The sequence below is a fragment of the Dermacentor andersoni genome, chromosome 6, assembly GCF_023375885.2.
Source record: "Dermacentor andersoni chromosome 6, qqDerAnde1_hic_scaffold, whole genome shotgun sequence".
Lineage (NCBI taxonomy): Eukaryota > Metazoa > Arthropoda > Arachnida > Ixodida > Ixodidae > Dermacentor > Dermacentor andersoni.
The window spans coordinates 126730751-126756381 of NC_092819.1; the positions used below are offsets into that span (position 1 = coordinate 126730751).

At 48.4% G+C, this 25631-nt stretch overlaps 1 long non-coding RNA gene across 1 annotated transcript in view; it reads right to left on the reverse strand.

The window, feature by feature from the left end:
* LOC129382567 (uncharacterized) overlaps positions 1-25631 on the reverse strand; it is a 34478-nt gene that overhangs the window by 5218 nt on the left and 3629 nt on the right. The window contains exon 2 of the long non-coding RNA XR_011894987.1: positions 18347-18504. This is a non-coding gene — a long non-coding RNA (uncharacterized lncRNA). The remainder of the gene's footprint in view (positions 1-18346; positions 18505-25631) is intronic.

Below are 25631 nucleotides of genomic sequence, written 5' to 3' on the forward strand. Positions count from 1 at the left end.
GACCTTTCCAGGCCCCGTGAAATGAGATCTCTCTATCTTCCGGACGCGCTCGAGGGAGCTGCGCCGTTCCTTGGGCGTCTCAGACATCGGATATGTGTTCGTATCCATCACCTCGTCTGAGGCGGTGGATAGTGCCTACGCAGCGGGCACGTTCGCGGGGGTGGTGAGCCTATCTGCACGCGTAGTGGCCCTGGGTTCAACAGGCCCGAGGGTCTGCTGTTCCTCCTTCGAGGGGGCCCGAACAGCACTGGCTGTTCCGACCGGGGGGGCTGGTGGCGTACCGCCGTCACACTCCGTGTGACTTGGGCGGCCGCCGAATGATGTAGCGCTGCCCCCCCGGCGCGCCACATCGGTGTAAGACGGACTAGATTGGTTCATCGAGAAGCGCTTCCGCGCCTCTTGGAAGGAAAGGTTCAGTTTGATTTTCATTTCGATTATTTGTTTTTCTTTTTTCCAGGATGGGCAAGAATGGGAGTACGCTGGGTGATCCCCGTCACAGTTAGCACAATGGGTGGTGGAAGTGCAAGTGTCAGATGAGTGCTCGTTTGATGCACATTTTGCACAAGTAGTGCGCCCTCGGCAGCTTTGTGAACCGTGCCCCACCACTGACACTTGAAGCATCGGCGTGGATTAGGAATGTATGGCCTTACATGAAGTTTGCAGTATCCTGTTTCTATTGAGTCTGGCAAATTGCTAGTTCCAAAAGTTAAATTATGTGTTTTGTGGGGATTTCCTTGCCGTCCCGCCTAATCGTTATTCTCTGGACCTTTACTACATTTTGATCTTGCCATCCTTCAAGTAGCTCACTTTCACTAAGGTCATCTTCAGAGACGACACCGCGGACAGTGTTCAAAGATCTATGTGGGCCTACTGAAACTGGAATGTCCCCAAAAGCAATTAGTTTTGACAATTTACTGTACTGTGTCTTGTCACGAAGTTCAAGAAGCTCGCCGCTTCCCATTTTGGTTACTTTGTAACCTGGGCCGATGGAGTTTGCCAATGATTTTGTCACAACAAACAGAGATATTGTTCGAACTGTCTTGCTTTCATGTTGACTGTGAATAACATGGTATTTTGGGAATGTTTCTTTCTGACTCATGAAGTAGTTGAAGGAATCTTCGGTGCGTCCCCTCTGGAAGGAGCGATCAGGGAGTGGAGGGAAAGTTGATTCCATAAGTAATAGTATATATTCGGCAGGGATGGCCGCCACCCACCATGGAGCCCAACCAGGGGACGACACAGGACGAAAAGTATTCCGTTCTGCGCACGCCAGCGGTACGTCCCCACTATAACCAAATGCCTATACCCGAGGCTGGGCATAATGCACAAGGTTAACCCTTGCCGCCAGGAAATACGGAAGTATTAAGAAGTGAAGAGAAGACAGGAAAGAGGAAAAGGTGAGAGAGAAAGACGAAGATGGAGAGGAGGACAGGAAAAGGCGACTACCGATTTCCCCCAGGTGGGTCAGCCTGGAGGTGCCATCTATGTGAAGCCGAGGCCGAAGAGGTGTGTCGCCTCCGCCGGGGGGCCTTAAAGGTCCAAACACCCAGCATCGGCTCAACCCCCAGGATCCCCCTTTCCCCAGACACGGCTAAGCCGCGCACGGCTACACGCGGGAGGGGCCAACCCTCGTGTGCTCGGGTACGTGGGATGGAGCAGTGATCTCGATTTTCATTTGGGTGGTCTCGATGTGCTGATAGTGCGCCGCAAAAGCATCCACTTTGCTGGTTTATTGTGTCGCATATATATATATATATATATATATATATATATATATATATATATATATATATATATATATATATATATATATATATATATATATATTGCTACGGAAACATATGTGCGATCATGAAAAGGCGAGCAGTGCGAAGACGACGACGACGATGAGAAGCTGGCGCGGGCTGTTGCCTCTTGGCCAAGCGCAGCGCATTTTCTTGTAAATATACTTGTACATAGCTTTTCCTCTGCGTCTTCCTACGTAAAATATCTGCTGGAGGTGGACGTTCCCTGTACCTCGTCACGGAGCTTCGCAGTGGACGGTACGTCGAGCCTTCCTTCATGGCTCCCGGCAACGACAACTGGACTCCCCCGGCTCCGACACCTGCTGCCACTTCGACGACCTACATCACTCTCCCCCCTCCCCGTGATCCTGGCGTATTCTCGGGCAAAGATGGGGAAGACGTCGATGACTGGATCAGCCTGTATGAACACGTCAGCCGCAATAACCGGTGGGACCCTACTATTATGCTCGCCAACGTAGTCTTTTACCTCGGTGGCACACCTAGAGTTTGTTATCACACGCACGAAGATGAGCTCACCAGTTGGGATTCACTTAAGACACAGCTTCGGGACTTGTTCGGCAACCCCTATGGTCACCAACTTGCCGCGCAGAAGGCGCTTTCCGGCCGTGTGCAGACGTTAACAGAGCCCTATGTCACGTACATTCAGGACGTCTAGGCTCTGTGCCGCAAAGTTGACACCCACATGACTGAGTCAGGCAAGGTTGTCCACATCCTCAAAGGCATTGCCGATGACGCGATCAACTTGCTCGTTTGCAACAACGTAGCGACGGTGCATGCTGTTATAAAAAATTGGAGGCTTATCAAGGTTAAGCCCAGTGGATGCGAAGCATGTTAAGCAACACCCTCGGAGCGTTGTCGTCGAGCCGCATATTGCGCGCGCCGCTTGGCTAGGCGTTCTTCGCGTTCTTCATCGGTTTCCGTAGCACGCTGCAGCCTTCGTTTTGCATTCCTATTATTAACGTCCTTAGCGTTTGGAGGCATGTGGACCGCATACACGCCCGGCGCAAAGACGCTGGCGCGGTTGCGGGCACAGAGACTGACGCGACGGCGGGCGCGCGCCGCTTCATCCCTCGCGTGACGTCACATATCACGTGATGCAGCGATGGTGGCGCCGCCGCCGCGTCGCGCGCGACGGCGCGAACCGAAGCGTGGAGGCCTCCGCCGGGCGACGTCCGACGGCGCGATATGAGGCCCCATCTGCAGCCGGTGTGACGTCATCACGTGACGTCACATCATGTGATCTCACTTCAGGGTCAATGGTGGCCACCGCCGGGAGGCGACCGACGGCGCGATATGAGGCCCCATCTGCAGCCGGTGTGACGTCATCACGTGACGTCATGTCACGTGACCTACTTGAAGGTCACTTGAAGGTCAATGGTGGCCACCGCCGGGAGGCGACCGACGGCGCGATATGAGGCCCCATCTGCAGCCTGTGTGACGTCATCACGTGACGTCATGTCACGTGACCCCACTTCAGGGTCAATGGTGGCCACCGCCGGGCGTCGCGCGAAGGCCCGAAACCTACGTTAATATGCTTCGCATAAAAGAGTGCCGCCGCCTGGAACTCGCTAAAAGCCGACGTATTGACCAGCAGTTTGCCCGTCTGCCCAACACCCCAGCGACATCTTCCTGTGCCGACACTCCTCGTCCCAACAACACTGCCGATGTTACCAGGATCGTCCGGCGTGAGATCGAGGCCGCCTATCCGGCTGCCTTCGACTCCAGTCCCACCAACACATCTGCAGTCACGGTCTCACTGATCCAGGCAGTTATCCGCCAAGAGTTCGAAAACATGGGTCTTCACACCATCTGCTCGGCCCAACGTCCTAATACCCGCCCGGCTTCTTCGATTTCGCCCCGTCCCGCACCTTCTTACCCACCCCGTTTCCGCAACCCATCTGAATGGCGCACTGCTGACGACAAGCCCATTTGTTTCCACTGCCATCGAATCGGGCACATTTCTCGGCACTGTCGCAGTCGCTGGAGTTCCCCGACCCGGTCTACTTACACCGCCTACTCTCGCCCCCCAGGTGGCCCTTCTCGTCCCTATGCCGCACGCTCCGATAACGCCGCCGCTGATTCTCCTGCACCGAACCGCTCCTATTCTCGTTCGCCTTCGCCCCAACAACGACAATCTCGCTCTCCCCAGCCCCGTCGCTCCTATTCGCCGACTCCCTTCGGACGCCGCTCCCAGCCGGAAAACTAGACGATGCAGCGCCTCGAGGTGACGCTGCATTGCTCCCTACGCTGCCAAATCCTCTACTGACGTTGCCCACTCATCTGAACCTTCTTGACGTGCAAGTCAACGGTGTTTCTGTGTCTGCACTCATAGACACTGGGGCGCATTTGTCTGTAATGAGCGCTGACCTTCGTAACCGGCTCAAGAAAATTATCACGCCCGCCAAGACGCCTGTTCGTGTCGCCGATGGAGGAACAGCCCCCGTAATTGGTATGTGTACCGCCCGCGTCTCCTTCGCCGAGCGCTCAACAATCGTGCTATTCACAGTCATCGCCCACTGTCCCCATGACATCATCCTCGGCTTAGACTTCCTCTCCGCACCCCCGCAGGGGCGTCTGCGTCAGCAGGCGTTTGGTGCGTTGCGACACCACGTACCCGAGCACACGAGGGTTGGACCCTCCCGCGTGTAGCCGTGCGCGGCTTAGCCGTGTCTGGGGAAAAGGGGATCCTGGGGGTTGAGCCGATGCCGGGTGTTTGGACCTTTAAGGCCCCCCGGCGGAGGCAACACACCTCTTCGGCCTCGGCTTCACATAGACGGCACCTCCAGACTGACCCACCTGGAGGAAATCGGCAGTCGCCTTTTCCTGTTTCTCTCTTCTCAAACCTTCGTCTTTATTTCTCACTTTATATCTTTCCTGTCTTCTTCTCTCTTCCATTTACTTCCTTTCTCCACGGCGGCAAGGGTTAACCTTGTGTGGATATCCTACCTTGGGTACACCATATTGGGTTATAGTGATGGCGTACGGCTGGCGTCGTGCAGGCTTGTACACAAGCTCTGCCGCGTCCCCTCGTTGGGCTCCGTGGTGGGCGGTCGGCGCTGTTGCCGAATCTTATATATTCTTATGGAAACTTCTTTCCCCAAACTTCCTGATCGCCCTCGGAAACGAGGGCGCACCGGAGATGTATTTCAGTTTTTCGGACGCAACCCAGAACTTTCCCCGCTTCCATGTTATTCATTCCGAAAAGCCAAACAAAGCAGTGCGAAACATTTCACCATTCCTTGTTTCAAAGTCCCTAACTGATATTTTTGGTCCAGGTCACAAGGTGTCGAGGATGGCAAGCGGCGACCTCCTCCTGGAGCTCCGCGATGTAAAACAGTATGAGAAACTACCGCAACTAGTGTCATTTGGAGAGACCCCCATAACAGTAACCGCGCACCGTACAATGAACACCACCCGTGGTGTCGTGTCAGATGATGATTTGCTTGAGCTGTCTGAAGCGGAACTACTGGAGGGCTTCAGTGAGCAAAATGTTATCAATGTTAGAAGAATAAAAATAAGGCGAGATGGTAAAGAGATTCAGACGAAGCACTTAATAATCACCTTTGGTTCAAGTGTCCTGCCCGAGTCAATCGATGCCGGGTACATCAAGCTCCGTGTTAGGCCGTACGTGCCCAACCCACTCCGTTGTTTCAAATGCCAGCGCTTTGGCCACAGCTCGCAGAGCTGCCGAGGCCGCCAAACTTGTGCTAAATGTAGTGCCCACGAACACACATCTGAAGCTTGTGAGAATGCTCTCCATTGTGTAAACTGTGACGGGGAGCACGCCGCATACTCGCGGTCGTGCCCCTCCTGGAAGAAGGAAAAAGAAATCGTGACGATCAAAGTTAAAGAGAATATTTCATTCAAAGAGGCACGTAGGCGGGTATCGTACCTGCCCAAGAAAGCATTTGCCGATGTGGCGCGTCAGGGGGCAGCGTCACAACGGCCTCCGGCGGCTGTCCGACCCACAAGCAGTGAGTCGGCAGCTACGCCATCTGCCCCCGCGGCGGTTGCAGCTAGCGCTGCTCCGCCAACCCAACAGACGGGGCCATCGACCCCGAAGGTGGGCGCAGCCGAAGCTGCCCCAACCTCCGAGACCCCTTCCAGCGCTGGCAACGGCCAGCGCAGCCAAATCCCTCAGGGAGCCCCATCGACCTCCGGGCTGGTGGGCGCAGGGGTCTTGCCTTCCAAGGCGGGACTCCCCCTGAAAACTCGCTCGCAAGAGCGCTTGTCCGGCGTCTCACAGGAGGCAATGGACACACCTGTCCCCAAGGCGCACCAAACGCCTAAGGAGCGTCGAGACTCGCTAGAACGCTTCAGAAAGAACAAAACACCTATTACAGGGCCTCGAAAAGGCTCTGTAATGTAAGGCATCCCTTCCGTTTCCGTAAACACAGCACCTATATTTCTTTAAATATGGATACACAAATCATTCAATGGAATGTCAGAGGTCTTCTTAGGAATCTTGATGATGTGCAAGAACTCATCCATACACACAATCCAAAAGTGCTGTGTTTACAGGAAACACACTTAAAATCAAAATACACAAACTTTCTTCGACAATATGTTACTTTTCGGAAAGATCGCGATGATGCTGTCGCATCATCGGGTGGTGTTGCAATTATAATTCAAAAAAGCGTAGCCTGTCAACGTTTACAGCTACGAACGCCCCTTGAAGCAGTGGCGGTTCGAGCTGTTCTTTTAAATAAACTCGTCACCATTTGCTCGCTTTATGTACCCTCACACTTCAAATTAAACAAGCATGAATTTCAGTCATTTATAGACGAATTGCCAGAACCTTATGTTGTTCTTGGCGATTTCAATGCGCACAGCTCCCTGTGGGGCGACTCTCGTACAGACGCGCGAGGTCGTCTTGTTGAACAGTTCCTCTTTTCTTCCGGTGCGTGCTTGCTGAATAAAAAGGAACCCACATATTACTCTCTAGCAAACAGAACATTTTCTTCAATAGATCTTAGTATAGTTTCCCCGTCTATACTGCTCGAACTTGAATGGGAAGTTACGAAGAATCCTTACGGGAGCGACCACTTTCCCATACTGATAAGAACATCTAAAGAAAACGAATATCCTCCGCAAGCTCCTAGGTGGAAGATAGACACAGCCGACTGGGAGAAATTTCGAACTCTCACTAACATCTCATGGGCCGACATGTCTTCTCTAGAAATTGATGCTGCTGTAGAGTATCTTACATCATTCATAATAGATGCCGCATCAAAATGCATATCCGAAGTGAGTGGTCTGGCATGCAAACGACGTGTACCGTGGTGGAACAGCGAATGTAGGATCGCCCGTAAGAATCAGAACAAGGCGTGGGCGTTGCTACGCGCTTCTCCCACTGCAGAGAATCTTATAAACTTTAAGAAAATAAAGTCCCAAGGCAGGCGAACCCGCCGACAGGCCAGAAGAGAAAGCTGGCAAAAGTTTTCATCGAGTATTAACTCGTTTAGAGATGAGGCCAAAGCCTGGAACAGAGTTAATAGGTTTAGAGGGCGGCAAACACATTCACTCCCCCTGGTAAACACACAGGGCGATACACTACAAGACCAGGCAGACTCACTTGGGGAGTATTTTGAGAACGTGTCAAGTTCATCAAATTATTCACAATCCTTCCTCAAATACAAACAAATAGAAGAACGTAAGCCTTTCAACAGAAATTCGTCAAAATCAACCATACAACCGTCCTTTTAGTATTGCAGAGTTCAGAGCTGCCTTGAGCGCATGCAAGAGCTCTGCACCGGGATCTGACAGAATCATGTATGAAATGCTGAAAAACTTACACAATGACACGCAAGTTACACTACTTACACTTTTCAACACTATCTGGGACGCAGGGTACCTTCCGACTGCATGGAAAGAAGCCATTGTGGTCCCTGTTTTAAAACAAGGCAAAGATCCTTCCTCAGTGGCAAGCTACCGCCCGATAGCCCTCACAAGTTGCATGTGTAAGGTCTTTGAAAAAATGATAAAACGGCGCCTCATCCATTTCCTTGAACAGAACAAAATACTTGATCCTTATCAGTGTGGCTTCAGGGAAGGGCGCTCCACAACTGATCACCTTGTACGTATTGAAGCAAACATCCGTGACGCATTTGTACACAGTTTTTCCTATCCATATTCCTCGATATGGAGAAGGCATACGACACAACGTGGCGATACGGAATCTTAAGAGACCTGTCAGAAATGGGCATTCATGGTAATATGCTAAACCTCACAGAAAGCTATTTGTCCAATCGCACATTCCGTGTAAAAGTCGGCAATGTACTGTCACGTCCTTTTACACAAGAAACTGGTGTACCCCAGGGAGGCGTGCTTAGCTGCACGCTCTTTATAGTGAAGATGAACACGCTCCGTGCTTCATTACCTCCGGCCATTTTTTACTCTATCTATGTGGACGACATTCAAATAGCTTTTAAATCCTGTAACCTCGCAGTGTGCGAGAGACAGGTACAGCATGGTTTAAACAAAGTATCAAAATGGGCAGAGAAAAACCGATTTAAAATCAATCCTCACAAATGTTCTTGTGTACTTTTTAAACGAAAGAGATGCCTGGTCCCGGATCCTTGCTTAGAACTGTGTGGACAACAAATTCCTATCAACAAAGAGCACAAATTCCTAGGTATTATACTTGACGATAGACTCACCTTCATTCCACACATCAAATATCTCAAAGAAAAATGTCTAAAAACAATGAACATAATAAAACTTCTATCCAAGACTACGTGGGGTAGTGACAGAAAGTGTCTAATGAATCTCTACAAGAGCCTAATACGGTCACGATTGGATTATGGGGCCGTAGTGTATAACTCTGCCGCCCCGAGCGCGCTAAGGATGCTGGATCCTGTCCATCATCTAGGTATTCGCCTAGCCACTGGTGCTTTCAGAACAAGCCCGATCGAAAGCCTATATGCCGAATCGAATGAGTGGCCGCTCCACTTACAGAGATCATACGTCAGCTTTACTTATTTCCTTAAAGTGCATTCCATTCCTGAACACCCATGTTTTAATACCATTACCGATATGACGTATGCTACACTTTTCCGCAACCGTCCGTCTATAAGACAGCCTTTCTCGCTGCGTGTGAAGGAGCTTAGCGATGAAATGCATGTCGCACTCCTGGAGCACCGCTTAATGCGCCCAACCAAGCTATTACCTCCTTGGGACTGGCAGGTCACAGAATGTGACGTATCCTTTCTAAAAGTATCACAGCATGCTCCAGAGGTAGAAATTCGAATGCATTTCCTAGAACTTCAGTACAAACACTCGTGCACAGAGTTCTACACAGACGCTTCCAAGTCACATGCCGGAGTATCCTATGCAGCCGTCGGTCCTTCTTTTTCGGAATGCGATGTACTACATCCAGAAACAAGTATCTTTACGGCAGAGGCCTACGCTATATGGTGGGCTGTAAAGCATGTAAAGAAAGCAAAATTCCAAAAAGCCGTAATATATACAGACTCCCTAAGTGTGGTGAAGGCCTTAATGTCACCCTACGAACATAAACATCCTGTACTTACTGAGGTCTATTCCGACATGTGCAAAGCTTATCTATCTAACCAGCAAATCATCATATGCTGGGTACCCGGCCACAGGGGAATCGAAGGTAACGTCTTGGCAGACCAGATGGCTACGTCAATTGCACTCCCTGCTGTTAATAATACTGATTTGGTGCCTCTCACAGATCTGAAACCTTACATACAAAAGAAACTGCGAAACCACTGGCAACGCATGTGGGACGCAGAGATAAATAATAAACTGCACGTTATAAAGCCGCAGTTAGGTTATTGGCCCTCCCCAACAAAATCTCGGCGAACAGATGTCCTATTCTGTCGCCTCAGAATAGGACACACATTTGGCACCCATAATTATCTGCTTACTGGAAGTGAACCTCCAATCTGTGGTAGATGCGGTGAGATGCTTACTGTCCTCCACCTGCTCCTGGAGTGTCGGGAAGCCGAAACGGAGAGAAAGAAACATTTTCCGCTTGCTTACAAACATCACATCCCTCTACACCCGGTTATGTTTCTTGGTAAGGAACCGCTTTTTGACACCAAGACAGTCCTGAGCTTCTTAAATGATGTCGTACTACACGTTATATGCCCAAGAAATTCGTAGAGCATCCTCGCTCCAGAGGATGCCGCTGCGATAACAGTTTTGCCTAGCACATGCCTCCAGGCCCTTGTTTTTTCAAGGGCTCTAAGGAGGCAGTAGTGCTCGAGCATATCTTATAACCTTAGATATTTTTACGCATCGTATCATTCTATTTAAATGCATCTTAATGTTCATAGTACACGTCATAAGTCATCGCCATAATCTTATTATACAGATTTTGCGCACTTTAGCGCGACCGTTTTTAAGGCCCCTCTACAGCCACGTCACACCTACTTCATCGAACTCATGATTTCACTGCAAGCCCATTAACACGGACATGGCGCTCTTTCGCCATACTTGGCCCTTGCGCCACAAAACATCAAACATTCATTCGTTCATTCCTCTCCGCACATTCTGCTCTCATCGATTGTTCCGCCAGTACTCTCCGCCTTGACCTGCCTGTTCTGGATCCTGCTGAACTACATCCCAGTCGCCTCAGTTTCGTCGACTTCGTTCGCTTGCCACCTTCGGCACTGACCTACGTTGACCTAGTGTCTTCCCCACCAGTCCCCGACGGTCACTACATCGCGGCTCCTATGCAAGACGTCCTCCTTACACACGGGATCACAGTACCTCATACAGTTTTATCTATTACGGCGAATCACGTCTGTCTGCCAGTGGTCAACTTTGGCTTGACGACACAAGTGCTGCCACGCGGGATGTCTCTGGCCCAGCTTTGCTCATTCGCGGATCACTCAGTAGCATCCATTGCAGTAGACGACACTTCATCCGATGCTCCTCTACCATCGCAATCGGCCAAGTGTACCATCGCTGACTTACAGAAAATGATTGCGCCTGACTTGCCGTCCGAGCACGCTCGTGAACTCTACCGCGTTCTGTTTTCCTACCACGATAATTTTGACTTTAACGATCGTCCTTTGGCCCAAACTACAGCTGTCAAACATCGCCTTAATACCGGCGATGCCCCTCCTATTTATCGCCGCCCCTATCGAGCGTCACCAGCTGAGCGTCAAGTTATTCACGCAGAAGTTCGCAAAATGCTTGCCAAGAACATTATTGAACCATCATATAGTCCATGGGCGTCACCTGTTCTACTGGTCAAAAAGAAGGATGGCTCATGGCGCCTTTGCGTGGACTATCGGCACCTTAACAGGGTTACCAAAAAGGATGTGTATCCCCTACCTCGGATTGATGACGCCCTTGACTGCCTCCACGGTGCTCGCTATTTCTCCTCTACTGACCTTCGCTCCGGCTACTGGCAGATTGCCGTGGACGATCTCGACCGCGAGAAGACTGCTTTTGTAACACCCGACGGTCTTTATCAATTCAAAGTGATGCCGTTCGGTCTATGTAACGCCTCTGCCACTTTTGAACGCATGATGGACTCCCTTCTTCACGGTTTCGAATGGTCCACGTGCCTATGCTACTTGGATGATGTTATCATATTCTCCCCAACGTTCGCTACGCACCTCGAGCGCCTCTCAGCAGTCCTGGACGTTTTTCGTCGAGCCGGTCTGCAACTCAACGCATCGAAGTGTCAATCCGGCCGTCGCCAGATTACCGTCCTTGGATATCTCTTTGACGCGAACGGAGTGCAACCGGACCCAGGCAACATCAATGCTGTGGCGCACTTCCCTGTTCCGAAGTGTGTCAAGGATGTGCGCAGCTTCATTGGCCTTTGTTCGTACTTCCGCCGTTTCGTGAGAAATTTCGCCGCCATACCACGACCACTAACCGAGCTTTTGAAAAAAGACGCCCCTTTCCAGTGGGGCGATCACGAGGCCTCTGCATTCTCACAGGTAATCGACATTCTCACAACGCCTCCCGTTCTGGCCCATTTCGATCCTTCTGCGCCTACCGAAGTCCGTACTGATGCCAGCGGTCACGGAATTGCCGCAGTACTGGCACAACGCCAGCATGGCCACGACCGTGTTATCACTTACGCCAGCAGGCTCCTCTCACCCGCGGAGCGCAACTATTCCATCACTGACCGTGAGTGTCTGGCCCTAGTTTGGGCGGTTGTGAAATTCCGCCCATACTTATATGGCCGACCCTTTTCCGTTGTCACAGACCATCACGCGCTTTGCTGGTTATGCTCACTGAAAGATCCAACAGGAAGACTTGGTCGCTGGGCCTTACGCCTCCAAGAATATTCGTATACTGTCACCTATAAATCTGGCCGTCTACACAAGGACGCTGACTGCCTATCTCGCTACCCGGTCGACGAGCCTGACGACGCCGACAGTAGTAGCGCCAACGGCATTTTCTCTGTGTCTGCCTTCGCTAACATCGCCGACGAGCAGTACCGAGACCTATCGCTGCGAGCACTTATCGAGCGTCTGCGCTCAACACCTACCGACGCATCCGTTCGCCGGTATGTCCGCCAGGGCGGCATTCTGTATCGAAGGAACTTCCTCCCTGACGGCTCTGACCTTCTTGTCGTGCCAAAACAGCTACGACAGACTGTGCTCTTTGAGATGCATGACGCACCCACTGCAGGACACCTTGGGGTAACCCGCACATACGACCGCGTCCGCCGCCGCTTCTATTGGCCTGGTCTCGCTCGCTCCGTTCGACGCTATGTTGCTGCCTGTGATCCCTGCCAGCGTCGGAAAACACCTCAGGTGCTACCTGCCGGTCATCTCCAGCCGATCACCGTCCCTGTAGAACTGTTCTTTCGTGTTCTATTAGACTTGCTCGGTCCCTTTCCCACGTCATCCTCTGGGAACAAATTGGTAGCCGTCGCGACTGATTACGCCACCCGATACGCTATCACTCGGGCTCTCCCTAGCAGTTGCGCCACTGACGTTGCGGACTTTCTCTTGCGTGACATTGTCTTGCTTCATGGCGCCTCGCGACAGCTGCTTACTGACCGTGGTCGAAACTTCCTCTCGAAAGTTATCGCTGACATTTTGCGTTCCTGCTCCATTCAACACAAACTGACTACCTCATACCATCCTCAAACCAATGGCCTGACAGAGCGGTTAAACCGTACTCTTACCGATATGCTGTCCAAGTACGTTTCCAAAGACCACTACGACTGGGACATTGCCCTTCCTTACGTAACATTTGCGTACAATTCTTCCCGGCACGACACCGCCGGATTTTCTCCATTTTATCTACTGTACGGTCGCGAACCTACCTTGCCCCTAGACACGGCACTTCCTCCTGCTGCGATCTCAACAAGCGAGTATGCGCGCGGCGCCATCGCCCTCGCCGACCATGCACGCCAGCTTGCCCGTGCTCGACTGACGGCCTCACAAGCCACTAAGCAGTGTCATTACAACGCCCGCCATCGTGACGTACAGTTTTCGCCTGGTGCGCTCGTGCTCCTGTGGTCGCCCTCCCGTAACGTCGGACTTTCAGAGAAGCTCCTTTCGCGATACACAGGGCCCTACCGCGTGCTGCGCCAGGTGACGCCTGTGACTTACGAAATTGCTCCTGTGGGTTCAACGTCGTTCTCTCTTCTGGCATCAAGTGATGTCGTGCATGTCAGTAGGCTCAAGGCCTACTACACCGCTTCCGAGTCCGATCTTTAGTCGCTCCGGGACGGTGCTTTTGCAGCCGGGGGTAGTGCTACGGAACAATATGTGCGATCACGAAAAGGCGAGCAGTGCGAAGACGACGACGACGATAAGCTAGCGCGGGCTGTTGCCTCTTGGCCAAGCGCAGCGCATTTTCTTGTAAATATACTTGTACATAGCTTTTCCTCTGCGTCTTCCTACGTAAATATATATATATACACACACACACACACACACACACACACACACACACTATATATATATATATATATATATATATATATAACACACATTATATATATATATATATGTGTGTGTGTGTGTGTGTGTGTGTGTGTCGTTACGCGTGAAGAAAACGAAGACCGGTGAACGTGCTTGCGGTCCCGAGCGGGAGAAAGAAGAAGAGAACGACGCTGAGTTCATCAACCAGCTGGCCGCTCTTGCCCTCACCTTCGCGACCTAAAGTAAAGAGCCCCATTCATCCTTAAGGCCGATAAACGGTCTCCTTCGTGCGTAACAAAGTGGTGGAGGTGTGGGGTAGCGCTCACAACAACGGAACCGTCACTGCAGCAGCTTCGTCGAAGCCGTCGAGTTGCCGGCCTACCGCCATCAGCCTTCACTGTCTCCGACATGCCAGGAGAAGTAGCTGCTCCGAGGGTAGCGCCTAGCAGTCCACAGCTATGCTACCGAGTTCCGCCCACCTTTGGAGACAAAGCGGGGGAAGATGGCGGCAAGTGGCTCATTCACTACAAGCGAGTGAGCAATTCCAGCGGGTGAGATGCAACCGCCCCGCTCACCAGTGTGGTGTTCTCCCTGACCAATACCGCCCTCATGTGGTAGGACGCGCTTACGACGTGGGAACATTTTGTTGGCGAGTTAAAGGCGTGTTTTGGGGACTCAGTCGTGAAAAAGAAATATGCAGAGCAGACACTGTCGCAACAGAAGCAGCTATCAGGTGAGACATGCACAACATATATCGAAGAAGTGTTAAAGCTATGCAAGGTGGTCAGTGCTCGCATGTCGGAAGAAAATAAACTTGTACATTTGCTGGAAGGAGTGGCTGAGGATGTGTACAATTTTGTAATTGGGAATGAAAGCCTCAGTTCTGTGTCCGACGTCATTCGGCATTGCAGAACTTTTAAAACGCTCAATATGCGTCGGACTGCGCCAAAGTTCGGTCGGTTGGCAAACGTTACGATGGTTGCCAGTGTGAATACGAGCCCTTGCCTCCACCTTCCTTCGACCATCCGACAGATTGTCCGCGAAGAACTTTCCCGCCGCGAAGAGATGTTACATTCTACTGCTGACCACCATGGCGTGCACACGTCACGTGAGGTTATGACGGCGCCACATTCGGCCCCTTGGCAACCGATGGTCACCGCAGCGGCCGTAGAGTACAGCGCAGCCCCACAGTCGAGGATGACAACACGCCCTCCGACTCCGCGCTATGACCAACGCGCTCAGCGCACGCCTTCTCGACGCCCGATTTATCGTCGTGACACACGCCATGAACCAACCCATTACACGAGGGCAAATGATAATATCCGCTCCATCTAAGAACAACCAAGGTTTCGATCTCTCCCGGTGTCTTATTCCTGGGGTGTCCCGGGTCATATATCGCGGTTTTGCAACCAGTGTATGACCACGTGGTATGGCCAGCTGGTTAATGAACTCAGCATCGTTCTCTTCTTCTTTACCCTACTTGGGACCGCGAGCACTTTCGCCGGTCTTCGTTTTCTTCATGCTTAACAATATATATACCCACACAGGGTGGGTATATTTATGTTTTACAGAATTTTTGAAGATTTCCTGTTGTAGATAACATAATTCCATTACTTGAGTTCGATTATTTAGAGACGCGGGCCTTATTTACACGAGAACCAAGAACGCCTATTCTATTAGCTAAGAAATATTCAGTAATCATCTTCCAAAATAATTACATTTACGGCATTTATTGTAACTTGAGAATTGTAGTGGTGAGATGACAAGGCATATCGACTTGGAAATAATTTCCATAATGACGATAGAACTCGCCGTAAAAATGCACCATTGCTCCACATACTTTATTGACAAAAGGCACTTTTATTCATTGAAGCACAAAAGTAACGGGAACGCCCATGTGTTTCATTCCTCACTTTGGGAAATAATATCACGAATCTGGTGTCATCCTGAGAATTCATTTCAAGTCTATGCATCCTGAAAGCTCAACACCTACAATTCGTAAATTGAAATATGGGCCACAAAGTAAGCAAGCTAATCACGCAGTTTTCGTTATTTAGTTGAATATGTTATTCGATTTTGTGTTCCAGTAGTGTGCGCCTCTTCCAGCTCAAGGGCAACAATTACGTTATCTGCCTCATGTGATTTTTAAAAATTCCATAAAGCTCAAATGTGATCACCCTTTATGTAGTGATATAATGTGTATAACTATCGGTATATCCTTTCCTGTTTCGGGGTTGTCAATATTTCGCTATCCCCTTGTCGGCACAAGCGAAGAATGCAATCTACTGTGTTTTTTGTTTAAAGGCATTTACAACATTCTAAACCAGTCACGTGCGTCACTTAATCAGTTCTTCACCATTACTAAATATTTCTTTCGCTGTATCTCTTAGGAAGTTCGAACAAATGTATCAGTCAATCATAGCGAGAGACAATATGTCTGCGGCCGCTTGAATTGAAGTGCCATTTTTCTGCAACTTCTTTTTTGAGCTGCCTCTAATTCTAGGTATTAGGACAGAAACCCTGCTCCCACAATATGTGTGCCGGAAACGGAACACCATATTTTGCGTCTTCTTGGAGAAATAAAGCTAACTGATCAAGTAATTTAAGTCTGTTCGGGTCTTGCGTGGTCAGGTGAAAGACCACAGAAACAATAAGAAAGTATGCCGGGCGTACGTATTTATTGGGAAAGAAGCATTACTGTTAACAAAGGAAAATATGAAACTAATATTACAATTATTAAGCCAGTTTAAATAAAACAACGCAACTGTTTTGACTGAAAGTATCAGCATAATTTTTTTAGATATCTGGTTGTAGCGATTGCTTTGTAGAACGCTTGACAGCACAAAATGAATATATGGCCCAAGCAATCATGATTTAAGCGACAGTGTTATGCGTGCCATTGTTGCAGCGCCTCTACCATAGTTCCATTTGCACCCGTCATCCCACATGGCACTTATATTATTACAGTTGTATCAGCGTTGAAGTAACCATGAAAAGCCAAGGACCAATTTCTGATGCCGCCTAATATCTCTGTAAGCATTATTTTTTTTTAGTTTATTGTACACGCCCTTAAATTTAGCTTTGAGTACAACGTCAATAATAACGCTACAGCTTATTAAGTAAATGTTATGTAAATTGTATTTAAGCAAAAATTCTGAAACTAATGTTCAACATTTGTCAAGAAATTCCGTATTTTTGCAATGAACGCTGAACCTATGCCCAAAATAACTCATTCACACTAACATACAGTTTTTAATCGCAACTCAAGAAAAATATCAATAAGGTATGACGCAGATATTCTCATTGGAAGAATCAGCTTTCATGTGAGTGCACAGTAACATGCTCTCCTTCCTAAGAGGCCATGTATGCATGTCGCATTATCTTTTATACGTGTCTTGCATTTTAATAGATTATTGTAAAATGATTGACGTGATTATTGTAAAATGATAAATGACGAGATTATTGTAAAATGATTACTTCTTGCTTTCCGCTGTGCGCGAGGTAAATACAATCGCGTCTTGCGCATGCGCAAGCTCATAAATGTTTATTTCCGTCTTTCCCGCGCCTTCATGATTGTTGAGTGGACAGAATACACTTTGTTTCTTTTGCTTTCCACATCAACGTCACTTGTTTAACGACGTAAACAAACTGTGGTTCAAAAACGTTTGAATAAACTATGGTTTATCGTTGATTTGCTTCTTTTACGGTTTACTTAAAAGCTGGTTTAACCTGCTCAGGGATTCTCACCTGTCTGGGCCCAAATTTTCGAATCTGGTCAAAATGATGACGCGGTGAGATAACTTATTGCTAAAATTTTGATATTCACCTAAGCGGTTGATTTCTCAGTATTCCATCGCAGCCACTTATCAGGAACAGTTGACCCATCAGTTTTACCGCACCGCCATGGCGGCGTATTCAAACTAATGTGGTATAAAAGGAATCGTCTTATCTGCAGAGATAGCCTCTCCCGCCTGTCCCCTTTCTAGTGGTTTGCAATTAGGCAACCGATTACGGTGCAACAAGCTCAAAAAGCTAAAGGAACTCTTTGGTTTTAGTCGCCAGAACTGCTCCGTACTTCGGTACAGCAGATTTCTTTCCATCTGGGTTTCCTCACGTGTCATTTCTGCTATGCGATGAATTTCGTGCAGAAGCCTTCGGAGACATTTGGCGCCCAGCTCGGGGAATCACTCCGCGCGGGACCTTGAAACAGGCAATAATTTCTTGCACTTAGCAAGTTGGTGAGAGTTGCCATTTGTGCGTGATGACGTTATGTCGCATGATTGTTTTATTTCCTTGTGGGAATTGTATTGTACCCCCCCAGAAAGAAGTCCACACAAAGCCGAAGGCGTTCGAACCGCGTCGTTGGTTTAGTGCTTGTCGTGGTCTCGTAGAATTGTCGGTAAGCAAGTCGTCTTTTACCCCAGTTACGTCCCAGTGTTAGACGATTATTCTTACATGGCTCGCTCATGGCATGAAAAAGTTCCTGTGGACTAGTCAAGGTCATCGACAAGAATTTTCGATTGCCTGCTTCTGCCGCTGCTCGCTAAGCTTTTCTTGAAACTCTAGGGCTGAGTTAGCCATGACATCCGGCCTCTGCACATGCCGATAAGTCACAATATGTTAGATATGGTTAACGGCAAAATATTTTATGGCGGATGCTTTCCTTACTTGCCGATATATCTTGCGACGTCTGTACCGGTGAGTGGCTGAATTGTAGAATTGGGTGCAGAAGCATCGATAAAGATCTTCGCTACAACTGCCATTGGGGCAAGCAGTGCAATCATGAATTGCATGCAGTCAGTCCACACCACTCCTCGAAGTCCTCCCTGAGGGAACGCAAAACAGGTAGTCATTGTTGGTCTAGGCCCGGGGTAGGTTATCCCTCGCGAAGGCCGCTTGAGACATTCAAAGCAAGTCTCACCACATTTCATTGTTTAACCACTATAACTTCTTTGGAAACGCCTTCTGATAGCGCGCATTCTAGATGGTGCATAAAGAAGGTTCCGTGATGCTTCATCAGGCATCACCGAACCATCACAGTCAAATGGCACAATGTAGCTTTAGCAAGGTGAAAAAACTGCCATAATTTTCTTTGCTGAAGCAGAATGTATTTTGACTGAATATTGTAGTATTATTGGCGTGTTCCTCGTAAGAGCCAATTAACCTTTGCCCGTTATTTTTCTATTATACTGTAGCACGTAGTCGCACATTGTGGCCGCCTCTCCGTTCGCAACCGGATAAAGGCCCAGAAATATGCCCTTGTACGGAAGTACTCCTCCGAAAAGAACAAAACCGCGCAATGCATAGTCTTGAATAGTTCGCTCATGCAGCCTTGTATCGTAAAACAATACTACAGTCGTGTATTTTGACGGCTTCTTGTGTGCGCTTTATTGTTCAGTCAAATAGACATTTAGCAAGCGCTGCAAGATCTTACCTCTCTATAGCTGATAGAGAAAGAGAAAAATAAACTTTGCCTAAAGAGCAGACAGAGCTTTACAACAATTAAGCAAGGTACTTTCTATTAAAATGACATTAGAAGTTCGCGCATCCATTGTGCAGTGTAGTAGGTTTATATACATTCTGAGTGTATAGCGTCCCCCTTCGACCCACTCCGCATCCTGCGACACAGCGTTGCAGCCATAGTTCAAAATGAGAGCAGGGGTGCTATGCAGGATGCGCCGAGTTTGGCGAAACTCGGGATCTTCACGAGCTCTGGCGACACCCCAAGATGAAAGCACGAATGGTACCGAGACACAGTTTATCTTTCGACAAGCCTCCAGTTTCATTGGTTTATCTAGATTCACTCTGGCTGGCTATCATTCCTTGGGCGTTGCCTTCTGGGCGGTCGACAAACTGGGGCTCACGTGATCATATCGTCGGTGCATGGTCGTGCCTTCTTTCACTTGTTTGTCGTTCCACCGAGTGCATTACAAGCACAAGCAAGTTATAAAACAAACGCATTTAGTACAATATTATTAGTTACTTTAACGTGGTATAGAAGCATTTTAAAGCTTACATGTACACTGAATATGCATTAGACTAATTTGTAATTTAGTACGCTTCGCATTATACCACGAGGGAACGCTGTGGTGGCGTCATCACATCCATTCACCGGGCGAGCATGGCGGCTAAACATCGAAGAGGCCCAGTGTAAACAAACTCGTACAACGAGCTTGCAGTGCGCGACGTAGTGATCAGGCTCGACAATGACCACTATTTCTTGGATAGTTCTGTTCCTCCGTCAGCAATCTTTCCGGGCACACCGTAAGACTGCCAATAGCTTCGGCGATTTTACATTTCGCAACGCGCACCTACTGTTCACGGCGCCGTGCTGAAGAAACAACTTGTCCGGTGCTGCTTCTGCGAGTTCATCCACCCAGCGTGACTGCGAGCGTCACGAACATTACATAGTGTGTAAAAAAGGAAGACAGCCTATATAGCTACGATGCGACAAGGAGGTGGTACCGACGATGGATCTCGCTACCAACACAGTGAAGGAGACATCGACAAACTGCAGATAAGTATATTTCTACTGTTTCATATCTAGCATAATAAGAGTGCACGGATTAAGTCACTTTCGTAGTAACGAACTGAATGTCCAGCAGCTTAAAGAAGGCAGTGAGAACCAATGAGTGTTCGTGCTTTTACATGCAAGCGGGCCAGCGAAAATATGGAAAAGATGAAGGTAACCTTCACTAACTTCGCGAGATAACAGAAATTCATGAGTGACATCAAGCCCGCAAAATTTATGGAAGAGTATCTTTATCCAGGTGAAATATCAATAGCAGGTACTGATATAAAGCAGGAAACTTATACAAAAATTTCACGGGTTGAACAGCACATGGAAGGCATTACCGAATCGTGATCGCCACGTTACCGATATCCTTGAAAAAAGTTTAGAATCATTGCATTCTACCGGTTATGCAATATGGGACATAAACCTGGAGGTTAACAAGGAAACTTGAGATGTCAAGGACTGTGCAGAAAGCGGCAGGCAGGCCATGCACGTATTCGATCACTTGTTGCCAATTCATAACAGGTGATTACATAAGCGTGACAGAATAGACGTCAAGGAGAGAAAACTACAGCCGAGTATGGTAGAACATTGCGTAATGGGATAAAAATATGTTTGTAGGCATAGGATGCAATCAGCTCGTATAAGACGGGATTGTAGGGTGAAGCATTTGTTTTGCAGCGAACAAAAATAGGTTTGTGGTGCTGACAGTAGAGACTCGTGAAGGTGGGGGGCACCTCAGCTGCTGGCACACTAATCAACATGACAATTGGCTCTGAAAAAGAAAACCCTAGTTATGAAAAATAAAGCAATGTTGTCCCGACAGATTGTTTTATTATGCATACTACACTAAAGGCTTCCACAGTTAATGGCACTTGGTACTAATAGTGCAACGAGCATTTTTCTTTGTAAATAATGGTTTGTATGCGGCTGATTCATTCCAATACACTTTTTTTGCAGCAAAACATTCTGCTGCTGGAGGCACTCAACCGCCTGGTGGCTGTAGGCGAGCGCCAGGCACGTGCTCTTGAGTGTGTGGCAGAGGTCCAGAGGGCTGCTCTGCAACAGTAGTATCGGTGCCCTCACTGCTCTCCTGTCGAGCCCACAGAAGGCACCTTATAAAGGAGCTTTCAGTTTAATATTTTGTTTATTATTCAAGAAGATGAATAAAATTATTGCAGTAAACATTGTGCTGTGCATATTAGAAGACTTGTAACATGCACTTGGTGTCCCTTCAAAATAGGCAAAAACGTAAGACAACCTGTGCCACTCTTTGACCATGTAAATAAAACATACACTAATGCAGCATACACGTCATTGTGCTGTTTGTTCTTTCTATGTGCAAGAATACAGTGCGTGTTGATTAGCCACAAGATGAACGGTGTGCATAATTCACAATGAAGACAGGAAACAGCAGGAGTTTAATCATGCTATCACCTATAGACTGTGCATATGACTACAACACTCCCCGATTCAAATGTGCCATTACATACATTTTCGATACCACATATTCTTTAACATTGTCTTATAATTGCATGTACTAATTTTCACACATCTTAAGCCCTTGCATAGCACACTTCTCGTCTATCTATTTCATAGGCCAAATAATTGTACACTTTGTCCTTTCGTGTCGTATGAAAAGCAGCATCCTTTAGATTCGGATAAAACTTCAGAAGACAGGAGAGGCCCCGCCCAGATGACCAAAGCGCAGCAGTCGATTGCCTCCATGTCTAAAGAAATAGTCCCTTTCCAACGAGGAGGTATTAGGCTGTCTGGCGGCACGATGTCAGTCTAGAGTGCGTGCCCATTGGTGCAGGCTTGTGTTCACCTGCCTTAAAGTGCAGATTCCGCAGCCTCCTAAAGTTGTATAGGACTAGAGAAACCTGTAATGCCTTGCACCAGTTGCATAGACTTCTGCAACTTGATAGCACACAATGATCAGGAGCAGAAATCTATAAAGGCATCCAAGCAAAGCTGGCTGGCCACACTTCCATTATGAGGGGCTGTAAAAAGGTCTCGCCAAATATTCCCATGACATCCTTGAAAAAGAGGTGGTGTTTGGCATTTCTTTAGAATCAAAAACAGATTACAGTGAATGTTCTGTAGCACGTCAAAACAAACTGAACTTGGTTATCTGCACAGCATGTAATGGAAGGTTGTGCTTCACAAAGGAAACAAACTGCTCTGTCCAGTACAATTTTGAGGCCGGTATGGCACCTATTGTGTCAACAGTGTAAATATACAAATTACACTTTTCACAGGCCATTGATTTTACCATTATTTTTGTATGATGATTCTTTCAATCAGTGCTTGTATTACATGAGCAGGTGGATGTGAAAGCAAAGCTTTGTTTGCAAACCTTCCGACTTCCATAATTGTGTGGCAAGGCACTGGCATATTGTCGAATAGCTCACACTTCCTCGGTCCTGCACCAAAGAAGCCCAATGCTCTATTTGAACTTGGATCGCACAACAATTCAATGGCACACGAAGAAGAGTAACACATACAGCAGAGCATTCTGCTGTCTGTATTTCTCTTTGTGTCCCGTCGAATTGTTGTGCAATTCAATTTCAAGCTTCTATACCAATACACCCAGTCTTCAACCTCACCAATGCTCTAGTTATTAGGCCACAATGGCGCACATCTTTGAAATACCCCAACACAAATTAGCTCTCCAAAAAATCACAAGTGTTAAATTTTGCAGCACAGGTGTATGTATGCACGTGCCATATTTTTTACCACTAAACTCACACGAATCAAAGGGGCAAGCATTAACCAGCCTTGCTGCTGCCGTTACCATTACCATCATGACACCAACGGAAAGACAGTGCCACGTTTCAGTAAAGGGAGTGCCGGAGGGAAAGGTGTGACAGAGAGGGCTTACAATAAAAATAATGGTTACGAGACATGTTCAATGCCAATATATGCTGCATGTCGCTCATCCTACTTTGGCATTGTGGCAAGCGTTTACTCATTTGAGCATATCACATTTTGTGTAATCATTGCTCTAAAGCTGTACAAATGGTCTATATGCTCTGCAATATTTATTTTTATTATGGTGGGTTAAAGACCCACTTTTCATTGGCATCTGCACCACATTTCCCCCGATATGTAATTTTGCCTTGGTGCTTCATGACATCTTCACGTACAGAGAGTTCTGCAGAGCATTGGAAGTGCATTGTTCTACAGCTTAAGAATTAGAGCCCCATTATGAGACGAAAATATATGATTTATCAATCCAGAATAACGCCGCCCCCCCCTCCAAAAAAAAGAAGATGCATTGACCCTCTGGCACATGCATCGACAGTGAACAGAGCAAACACTCTGAAGTATTTTCTTCATGCAAGCCAACACACCAAGATTCTTAATGCATTTTCATTTCGCCACAAATGCATAGGCACAACCGGCTTGGCGCAACATCCACATCTCGCGCTGCAACAAATTGTGCAATGCCTCGCTGTTTCATAGTGCGGCCGATAGATTACGCATGACCAAAGTTCAGCATTGTGCATTCTAAGTTACTTCACCAATGAAGAACCCCAAGTTCTTTATGAAATTAGCATTCATAGGTTACTTCACACAATTTGTGATATCCATTTATCTATTTATACTTAATTAACCTCTTTCCCAAGAAAGTGAGCCATTTGGAAGGCACCCTGACAGACAAGTAGAACAACCGGACAAAAGTCATCAACCAGCGAAAAAGTCAGTATCATAAGCAGCCGCATGTGAGATGTCGCTAACACAAAATTTCAGTCGGCTACACAGAAGTGACAAATTTGGCAGTATGGCACGTCTAAATATTGCTTCAATGTTAATCACAGTAACGCTGACATTGAAGGCGAATTCATTCCTACGTACGTTCCGTCGACACACCCGACTACGTTCGTAATGTTCCCACGAAGTAGGAAGCATTCTTTTATATATGCCCGCTCAGCCGCAGTATTCGGGAAAGCTAGCCACCGCTTACGCACTGCCGCATCGATAAGCGCGTCAGACACATCTCTGACACAGTGGCTAACAGTAGTTTGATGGCGTCCAATGTAACGCTCGGCGCCGACGCTTCCCTGAAAAGTCCCAGTCCCGTAAAAACAGAGGGCACAGAGGACTCGCTCTACGACGGTGAGCGAATGAAGCCCGCCACGCTGTCTCCGCAGACGAGAGCCTTCGCCTAGCACGTCACACAGCAAGCTCACTGATGTCTTCGACAGGCGAAAATGACGCTGAAACTTTCCGTCGGTCATGTAGGTGAACGGGTCCGGATGGTCATACTGACGCTTGCTGCCGCTGGACGCATTGACACAGGCTGCTGCTGCCGCCGCCATGTTCCCGAGTTGAACTCGGAGGGGGTTTCGCGATGTACGAGTTTAGCACGAGTTCGCCTGTCAATCAAAACCAGAGGTCACGCACCACGCGAGGCATGTAACTCTTGTGCGCGCACCCACTACAGTTGGGCCACGCCCAACTTATCTTCCGGCAACAGCGACGCGGTGTCGAGCTGAGAGGCATCAACAATCTTGACCGCCGACATAAAGCACGCACAACGCACTGTCATCGGTGATGTACTGAGCACCACTATCAAAAACAAAGCGTTGACTGTCGCTGGCTTATGCATACATCTTCTCGGGCTCAGATGGCCCCACAACACGGTTTCATTGCCTGCATTGTGGCGCGTAGCGCACAGTAAATTGTCGGCACGTCACTGTAGCTGCTTGCAAGGCGTCGATGCGCCGAGGGGGACGACGATGCTGAGGAGTGCTTATCGCAGCAGTCGTATGAGATGGCTGCTCTGTCATCGGTGATGAAACGGAGCCACAGCGTCGTAAACACGATCCGCGTCCGAGAATCGCTCGTCTTCTAGACCCAGTGCAATGGCATTTCTTCATCACAAGCACTGCGCACTCAACAGTTCCAACACCTCTCTCCGTTCGAAGTCTGATTTCATAACTGCACACAAGAGCCCTCACCTGCCAAATGCGATTGCTGCGGTGTCGTTACGATATCCATCTGCGATCGCTGCTGGCTCCAGCAGAGATAATCCGCATGCACCTTCGACTGCACAACACACTCATATACAGCGTACATGCACTCAGAGGCACCTTCACTGGGCAAGCGATGACAAGCGATGAATTGTGTCGCTGGGAAGCACGCACTTTTCGCAATGTATCGCAGAGGCTTCGCGCACAAAGATAAACTGATACATTTTCACTGAACTGCGTCACTACGGGCTCTAAAATAACATACCGCCATTTTGCAACGACAGCCGTTGTGTCGTTTTTAGTTGCTAAAGCGGGGGCCTTAATAGCCTAGTGAAGCGCCTGCGATGAACAGCCGTACCGCGGCGCTGCGTTTCTATTCCCCTAATAGAGAAAGAGTGGCCATGACCCTCCATGGATCATGACTGACTTTATTGAGAATGGTACTGCAGCGCCCCTAGGC